General features: G+C 46.2%; 4 non-coding genes across 4 annotated transcripts; all 4 read left to right on the top strand.

Moving 5' to 3' along the window:
- The first annotated feature begins 349 nt into the window (after positions 1 to 349).
- LOC130306891 (U2 spliceosomal RNA) lies at positions 350 to 540 on the top strand. The gene has a single exon (XR_008856174.1). It is a non-coding gene; the product is annotated as a U2 spliceosomal RNA (small nuclear RNA).
- A 2090-nt stretch (positions 541 to 2630) lies between these two features.
- LOC130306890 (U2 spliceosomal RNA) lies at positions 2631 to 2821 on the top strand. The gene has a single exon (XR_008856173.1). It is a non-coding gene; the product is annotated as a U2 spliceosomal RNA (small nuclear RNA).
- A 2085-nt stretch (positions 2822 to 4906) lies between these two features.
- Positions 4907 to 5097, top strand: LOC130306893 (U2 spliceosomal RNA). Its single transcript, XR_008856176.1, has one exon. It is a non-coding gene; the product is annotated as a U2 spliceosomal RNA (small nuclear RNA).
- A 2082-nt stretch (positions 5098 to 7179) lies between these two features.
- LOC130306889 (U2 spliceosomal RNA) lies at positions 7180 to 7370 on the top strand. The gene has a single exon (XR_008856172.1). It is a non-coding gene; the product is annotated as a U2 spliceosomal RNA (small nuclear RNA).
- Positions 7371 to 9360: the final 1990 nt, after the last annotated feature.

The raw sequence follows: 9360 nt of genomic DNA, 5'->3' as shown, positions 1-9360 counted from the left end.
TGGGGACAGCCAAGGAGGCATCTGCAGGCAACAAAGGTAGGTGTGTGCTTGTGTGTGTGTTTCCTATGCAGATCCTAAGCCCAGTGTCACATGCAAGTAGGAGGAGTAAGAAGGGTTCCTGGCAAATCCGGGTTATGGATTGCATTTAAAAAGGCCCCGTGGGAGTGCAATGGGCCCCTGTCTTGCTGCTTAGCAATAATGGTATGGGTTTAGGTTCTGCTGTGTGTACTGGTGGTTGACTGCCCCCCAGCCCAGAGTGTGCATGGAAAATTGTCTGGCAGCCTCCCTGACAGCAAGCAGTGATAGTGCCCATGAAGGGCACCTTGTTGGGCCCGCCCCTTTCACGGTTATCGCTTCTCGGCCTTTTGGCTAAGATCAAGTGTAGTATCTGTTCTTATCAGTTTAATATCTGATACGTCCCCTATCTGGGGACCATATATTAAATGGATTTTTGAGAACGGGGGCCGATTTCGAAGCTTGCTTCCGTCGCCCTATGCATTGACCCGATATGGCAGTATCTTCGGGTACAGTGCACCACCCCCTTACAGGGTTAAAAAGAAAGATTCCTACTTTCATTGCTACCTGCTTGCTGGCTAGCCAGCTAGCCAGCCCTGTGGGCCTTGCTGCTGCTGCAGCCAAAAAACAAAAGGTGGTGCTGCTGCTGCTTCTGCTGCTTCTGCTTCTGTTTGTGTCTGGCCGCTGTTGGAGCGTCCAGGCACAGGACTTCTGCTGCTGCTGACTAAATGGCCTCCTTAATTGGATCATTTGAGTAGCCAGCACACCTGTGCAGGTAGGGCATGACATGATAGGCAGCTGCCTTGATAGCGGGTGGGTGCTGAATGTTCCTAATTGACAAAATAAGATTAATGCTTATGAAGAAATATAAAATCTCATCCCTTCCCCAATATCGCGCCACACCCCTACCCCTTAATTCCCTGGTTGAACTTGATGGACATATGTCTTTTTTCGACCGTACTAACTATGTAACTATGTAACATAACATGGGGGGGGGGGGGTCTCCTGGCTGTTCACACAGGTGTGTCATTGCTGTACATTGACCATGCATTGCTTCTGTGGTATTGCAAAGGCAAAGACAAATGCTTCCAGCCATCCATTGCACTAATGGATTGGTCATCAGCTGGCTGTCTATGTCCCACATCAATATAGACCAAAGTACAGAGGGTTAGGCTATGCTATTGTGCACCTACCTGATGCATCAGAAGGTGCGAGGCCCTTGCTAAATTCTGTGCACAGACTTTGAGATCTATACTTTAGACTGTATCTAAACCTGCTCCAACATGGACTGACATTCTGGCCTACTTTCAGCCGATGCGACTTGTCTGTCGCTGAACAGTCGCTTTTTATGTATTCAGCACCTATGTATAATGTTGTAAAAATGCTCTAGAAGCTAAAGTCGCAGAAATGTCACACATATTTGGCCTGCAACTTTCTGTGCGACAAATTCAGACAGGAAAAATCAGTATAAATCCTTAGAAAATTATCCCCCAGTGTCTCCATCTGCTGGCGGTATTGAATAAGCATTGCTGCACTGATGGGGTATGCATTAGACGAAAAAAAAGAAGAAAAAGAAGAATAATACGCCCAGAAAAGAGGCGAAAAGGAGAAAAACGTAAAAAAACGTGAAAAAAAAGTAAGAGGAAGAGAAGGGAAAAAAAGGTGGAAATGGGTTTAAAAGTGATTTCGGCGGAGAAATATATATATATATATATATATATATATATATATATATATATATACGCGCACACACACACATATATATAAACGTATTCTCCGTTGAGATATTGCAGCCGCTGCTGTGTCCAGGCCCAGGAGCCTTAGCACTGTGCTGTGATGTCACTCAATACCACTGACATCACTAGGTGTAAACAACATCTCTCCTTTGCTGTGTATGTGACTATGGAGCTGTTTGGTGATGTCGTCTATTATGGCCTTCATAGAAGCAACAGGAGATTGTTGCATCCATCTAGAACCCTCAGAACTACAGTGCTATGATGTCACTCACTTCCACAGGCCTTGCAGAGTGTAAACAACAACAACCCAGCTTTGTTGTGTATGTAACCATAGGGATTTGTGATGTCACCTAGAACCTTCACAGCAGCGACAGCTTTATGAGGAGCATCAGCACTGCTCTGCCTGAGCAGAACCATCACCGCCATAGGTTGTCAAATAACCCGGGTTTAACCCACACAGGTAAGTCCAATGGGGTGCAGGCATGTCCTCTATGCTTACAGCTTCCCGTGGGTGTTGGTTTGATACCGTTTGGGGACAGCCAAGGAGGCATCTGCAGGCAACAAAGGTAGGTGTGTGCTTGTGTGTGTGTTTCCTATGCAGATCCTAAGCCCAGTGTCACATGCAAGTAGGAGGAGTAAGAAGGGTTCCTGGCAAATCCGGGTTATGGATTGCATTTAAAAAGGCCCCGTGGGAGTGCAATGGGCCCCTGTCTTGCTGCTTAGCAATAATGGTATGGGTTTAGGTTCTGCTGTGTGTACTGGTGGTTGACTGCCCCCCAGCCCAGAGTGTGCATGGAAAATTGTCTGGCAGCCTCCCTGACAGCAAGCAGTGATAGTGCCCATGAAGGGCACCTTGTTGGGCCCGCCCCTTTCACGGTTATCGCTTCTCGGCCTTTTGGCTAAGATCAAGTGTAGTATCTGTTCTTATCAGTTTAATATCTGATACGTCCCCTATCTGGGGACCATATATTAAATGGATTTTTGAGAACGGGGGCCGATTTCGAAGCTTGCTTCCGTCGCCCTATGCATTGACCCGATATGGCAGTATCTTCGGGTACAGTGCACCACCCCCTTACAGGGTTAAAAAGAAAGATTCCTACTTTCATTGCTACCTGCTTGCTGGCTAGCCAGCTAGCCAGCCCTGTGGGCCTTGCTGCTGCTGCAGCCAAAAAACAAAAGGTGGTGCTGCTGCTGCTTCTGCTTCTGCTTGTGTCTGGCTGCTGTTGGAGCGTCCAGGCACAGGACTTCTGCTGCTGCTGACTAAATGGCCTCCTTAATTGGATCATTTGAGTAGCCAGCACACCTGTGCAGGTAGGGCATGACATGATAGGCAGCTGCCTTGATAGCGGGTGGGTGCTGAATGTTCCTAATTGACAAAATAAGATTAATGCTTATGAAGAAATATAAAATCTCATCCCTTCCCCAATATCGCGCCACACCCCTACCCCTTAATTCCCTGGTTGAACTTGATGGACATATGTCTTTTTTCGACCGTACTAACTATGTAACTATGTAACATAACATGGGGGGGGGGGGGGGTCTCCTGGCTGTTCACACAGGTGTGTCATTGCTGTACATTGACCATGCATTGCTTCTGTGGTATTGCAAAGGCAAAGACAAATGCTTCCAGCCATCCATTGCACTAATGGATTGGTCATCAGCTGGCTGTCTATGTCCCGCATCAATATAGACCAAAGTACAGAGGGTTAGGCTATGCTATTGTGCACCTACCTGATGCATCAGAAGGTGCGAGGCCCTTGCTAAATTCTGTGCACAGACTTTGAGATCTATACTTTAGACTGTATCTAAACCTGCTCCAACATGGACTGACATTCTGGCCTACTTTCAGCCGATGCGACTTGTCTGTCGCTGAACAGTCGCTTTTTATGTATTCAGCACCTATGTATAATGTTGTAAAAATGCTCTAGAAGCTAAAGTCGCAGAAATGTCACACATATTTGGCCTGCAACTTTCTGTGCGACAAATTCAGACAGGAAAAATCAGTATAAATCCTTAGAAAATTATCCCCCAGTGTCTCCATCTGCTGGCGGTATTGAATAAGCATTGCTGCACTGATGGGGTATGCATTAGACGAAAAAAAAGAAGAAAAAGAAGAATAATACGCCCAGAAAAGAGGCGAAAAGGAGAAAAACGTAAAAAAACGTGAAAAAAAAGTAAGAGGAAGAGAAGGGAAAAAAAGGTGGAAATGGGTTTAAAAGTGATTTCGGCGGAGAAATATATATATATATATATATATATATATATATATATATATATATATACGCGCACACACACACATATATATAAACGTATTCTCCGTTGAGATATTGCAGCCGCTGCTGTGTCCAGGCCCAGGAGCCTTAGCACTGTGCTGTGATGTCACTCAATACCACTGACATCACTAGGTGTAAACAACATCTCTCCTTTGCTGTGTATGTGACTATGGAGCTGTTTGGTGATGTCGTCTATTATGGCCTTCATAGAAGCAACAGGAGATTGTTGCATCCATCTAGAACCCTCAGAACTACAGTGCTATGATGTCACTCACTTCCACAGGCCTTGCAGAGTGTAAACAACAACAACCCAGCTTTGTTGTGTATGTAACCATAGGGATTTGTGATGTCACCTAGAACCTTCACAGCAGCGACAGCTTTATGAGGAGCATCAGCACTGCTCTGCCTGAGCAGAACCATCACCGCCATAGGTTGTCAAATAACCCGGGTTTAACCCACACAGGTAAGTCCAATGGGGTGCAGGCATGTCCTCTATGCTTACAGCTTCCCGTGGGTGTTGGTTTGATACCGTTTGGGGACAGCCAAGGAGGCATCTGCAGGCAACAAAGGTAGGTGTGTGCTTGTGTGTGTGTTTCCTATGCAGATCCTAAGCCCAGTGTCACATGCAAGTAGGAGGAGTAAGAAGGGTTCCTGGCAAATCCGGGTTATGGATTGCATTTAAAAAGGCCCCGTGGGAGTGCAATGGGCCCCTGTCTTGCTGCTTAGCAATAATGGTATGGGTTTAGGTTCTGCTGTGTGTACTGGTGGTTGACTGCCCCCCAGCCCAGAGTGTGCATGGAAAATTGTCTGGCAGCCTCCCTGACAGCAAGCAGTGATAGTGCCCATGAAGGGCACCTTGTTGGGCCCGCCCCTTTCACGGTTATCGCTTCTCGGCCTTTTGGCTAAGATCAAGTGTAGTATCTGTTCTTATCAGTTTAATATCTGATACGTCCCCTATCTGGGGACCATATATTAAATGGATTTTTGAGAACGGGGGCCGATTTCGAAGCTTGTTTCCGTCGCCCTATGCATTGACCCGATATGGCAGTATCTTCGGGTACAGTGCACCACCCCCTTACAGGGTTAAAAAGAAAGATTCCTACTTTCATTGCTACCTGCTTGCTGGCTAGCCAGCTAGCCAGCCCTGTGGGCCTTGCTGCTGCTGCAGCCAAAAAACAAAAGGTGGTGCTGCTGCTGCTTCTGCTGCTTCTGCTTCTGCTTGTGTCTGGCCGCTGTTGGAGCGTCCAGGCACAGGACTTCTGCTGCTGCTGACTAAATGGCCTCCTTAATTGGATCATTTGAGTAGCCAGCACACCTGTGCAGGTAGGGCATGACATGATAGGCAGCTGCCTTGATAGCGGGTGGGTGCTGAATGTTCCTAATTGACAAAATAAGATTAATGCTTATGAAGAAATATAAAATCTCATCCCTTCCCCAATATCGCGCCACACCCCTACCCCTTAATTCCCTGGTTGAACTTGATGGACATATGTCTTTTTTCGACCGTACTAACTATGTAACTATGTAACATAACATGGGGGGGGGGGGGTCTCCTGGCTGTTCACACAGGTGTGTCATTGCTGTACATTGACCATGCATTGCTTCTGTGGTATTGCAAAGGCAAAGACAAATGCTTCCAGCCATCCATTGCACTAATGGATTGGTCATCAGCTGGCTGTCTATGTCCCGCATCAATATAGACCAAAGTACAGAGGGTTAGGCTATGCTATTGTGCACCTACCTGATGCATCAGAAGGTGCGAGGCCCTTGCTAAATTCTGTGCACAGACTTTGAGATCTATACTTTAGACTGTATCTAAACCTGCTCCAACATGGACTGACATTCTGGCCTACTTTCAGCCGATGCGACTTGTCTGTCGCTGAACAGTCGCTTTTTATGTATTCAGCACCTATGTATAATGTTGTAAAAATGCTCTAGAAGCTAAAGTCGCAGAAATGTCACACATATTTGGCCTGCAACTTTCTGTGCGACAAATTCAGACAGGAAAAATCAGTATAAATCCTTAGAAAATTATCCCCCAGTGTCTCCATCTGCTGGCGGTATTGAATAAGCATTGCTGCACTGATGGGGTATGCATTAGACGAAAAAAAAGAAGAAAAAGAAGAATAATACGCCCAGAAAAGAGGCGAAAAGGAGAAAAACGTAAAAAAACGTGAAAAAAAAGTAAGAGGAAGAGAAGGGAAAAAAAGGTGGAAATGGGTTTAAAAGTGATTTCGGCGGAGAAATATATATATATATATATATATATATATATATATATACGCGCACACACACACATATATATAAACGTATTCTCCGTTGAGATATTGCAGCCGCTGCTGTGTCCAGGCCCAGGAGCTTTAGCACTGTGCTGTGATGTCACTCAATACCACTGACATCACTAGGTGTAAACAACATCTCTCCTTTGCTGTGTATGTGACTATGGAGCTGTTTGGTGATGTCGTCTATTATGGCCTTCATAGAAGCAACAGGAGATTGTTGCATCCATCTAGAACCCTCAGAACTACAGTGCTATGATGTCACTCACTTCCACAGGCCTTGCAGAGTGTAAACAACAACAACCCAGCTTTGTTGTGTATGTAACCATAGGGATTTGTGATGTCACCTAGAACCTTCACAGCAGCGACAGCTTTATGAGGAGCATCAGCACTGCTCTGCCTGAGCAGAACCATCACCGCCATAGGTTGTCAAATAACCCGGGTTTAACCCACACAGGTAAGTCCAATGGGGTGCAGGCATGTCCTCTATGCTTACAGCTTCCCGTGGGTGTTGGTTTGATACCGTTTGGGGACAGCCAAGGAGGCATCTGCAGGCAACAAAGGTAGGTGTGTGCTTGTGTGTGTGTTTCCTATGCAGATCCTAAGCCCAGTGTCACATGCAAGTAGGAGGAGTAAGAAGGGTTCCTGGCAAATCCGGGTTATGGATTGCATTTAAAAAGGCCCCGTGGGAGTGCAATGGGCCCCTGTCTTGCTGCTTAGCAATAATGGTATGGGTTTAGGTTCTGCTGTGTGTACTGGTGGTTGACTGCCCCCCAGCCCAGAGTGTGCATGGAAAATTGTCTGGCAGCCTCCCTGACAGCAAGCAGTGATAGTGCCCATGAAGGGCACCTTGTTGGGCCCGCCCCTTTCACGGTTATCGCTTCTCGGCCTTTTGGCTAAGATCAAGTGTAGTATCTGTTCTTATCAGTTTAATATCTGATACGTCCCCTATCTGGGGACCATATATTAAATGGATTTTTGAGAACGGGGGCCGATTTCGAAGCTTGCTTCCGTCGCCCTATGCATTGACCCGATATGGCAGTATCTTCGGGTACAGTGCACCACCCCCTTACAGGGTTAAAAAGAAAGATTCCTACTTTCATTGCTACCTGCTTGCTGGCTAGCCAGCTAGCCAGCCCTGTGGGCCTTGCTGCTGCTGCAGCCAAAAAACAAAAGGTGGTGCTGCTGCTGCTTCTGCTGCTTCTGCTTCTGCTTGTGTCTGGCCGCTGTTGGAGCGTCCAGGCACAGGACTTCTGCTGCTGCTGACTAAATGGCCTCCTTAATTGGATCATTTGAGTAGCCAGCACACCTGTGCAGGTAGGGCATGACATGATAGGCAGCTGCCTTGATAGCGGGTGGGTGCTGAATGTTCCTAATTGACAAAATAAGATTAATGCTTATGAAGAAATATAAAATCTCATCCCTTCCCCAATATCGCGCCACACCCCTACCCCTTAATTCCCTGGTTGAACTTGATGGACATATGTCTTTTTTCGACCGTACTAACTATGTAACTATGTAACATAACATGGGGGGGGGGGGGGGTCTCCTGGCTGTTCACACAGGTGTGTCATTGCTGTACATTGACCATGCATTGCTTCTGTGGTATTGCAAAGGCAAAGACAAATGCTTCCAGCCATCCATTGCACTAATGGATTGGTCATCAGCTGGCTGTCTATGTCCCGCATCAATATAGACCAAAGTACAGAGGGTTAGGCTATGCTATTGTGCACCTACCTGATGCATCAGAAGGTGCGAGGCCCTTGCTAAATTCTGTGCACAGACTTTGAGATCTATACTTTAGACTGTATCTAAACCTGCTCCAACATGGACTGACATTCTGGCCTACTTTCAGCCGATGCGACTTGTCTGTCGCTGAACAGTCCCTTTTTATGTATTCAGCACCTATGTATAATGTTGTAAAAATGCTCTAGAAGCTAAAGTCGCAGAAATGTCACACATATTTGGCCTGCAACTTTCTGTGCGACAAATTCAGACAGGAAAAATCAGTATAAATCCTTAGAAAATTATCCCCCAGTGTCTCCATCTGCTGGCGGTATTGAATAAGCATTGCTGCACTGATGGGGTATGCATTAGACGAAAAAAAAGAAGAAAAAGAAGAATAATACGCCCAGAAAAGAGGCGAAAAGGAGAAAAACGTAAAAAAACGTGAAAAAAAAGTAAGAGGAAGAGAAGGGAAAAAAAGGTGGAAATGGGTTTAAAAGTGATTTCGGCGGAGAAATATATATATATATATATATATATATATATATATATATATACGCGCACACACACACATATATATAAACGTATTCTCCGTTGAGATATTGCAGCCACTGCTGTGTCCAGGCCCAGGAGCCTTAGCACTGTGCTGTGATGTCACTCAATACCACTGACATCACTAGGTGTAAACAACATCTCTCCTTTGCTGTGTATGTGACTATGGAGCTGTTTGGTGATGTCGTCTATTATGGCCTTCATAGAAGCAACAGGAGATTGTTGCATCCATCTAGAACCCTCAGAACTACAGTGCTATGATGTCACTCACTTCCACAGGCCTTGCAGAGTGTAAACAACAACAACCCAGCTTTGTTGTGTATGTAACCATAGGGATTTGTGATGTCACCTAGAACCTTCACAGCAGCGACAGCTTTATGAGGAGCATCAGCACTGCTCTGCCTGAGCAGAACCATCACCGCCATAGGTTGTCAAATAACCCGGGTTTAACCCACACAGGTAAGTCCAATGGGGTGCAGGCATGTCCTCTATGCTTACAGCTTCCCGTGGGTGTTGGTTTGATACCGTTTGGGGACAGCCAAGGAGGCATCTGCAGGCAACAAACGTAGGTGTGTGCTTGTGTGTGTGTTTCCTATGCAGATCCTAAGCCCAGTGTCACATGCAAGTAGGAGGAGTAAGAAGGGTTCCTGGCAAATCCGGGTTATGGATTGCATTTAAAAAGGCCCCGTGGGAGTGCAATGGGCCCCTGTCTTGCTGCTTAGCAATAATGGTATGGGTTTAGGTTCTGCTGTGTGTACTGGTGGTTGACTGCCCCCCAGC

Source organism: Hyla sarda, unplaced genomic scaffold (assembly GCF_029499605.1).
Source record: "Hyla sarda isolate aHylSar1 unplaced genomic scaffold, aHylSar1.hap1 scaffold_1410, whole genome shotgun sequence".
Taxonomy (NCBI): domain Eukaryota; kingdom Metazoa; phylum Chordata; class Amphibia; order Anura; family Hylidae; genus Hyla; species Hyla sarda.
The sequence above is the reverse complement of the archived record's forward strand: the minus strand, read 5'-3'. Positions and strand labels throughout refer to the sequence as shown.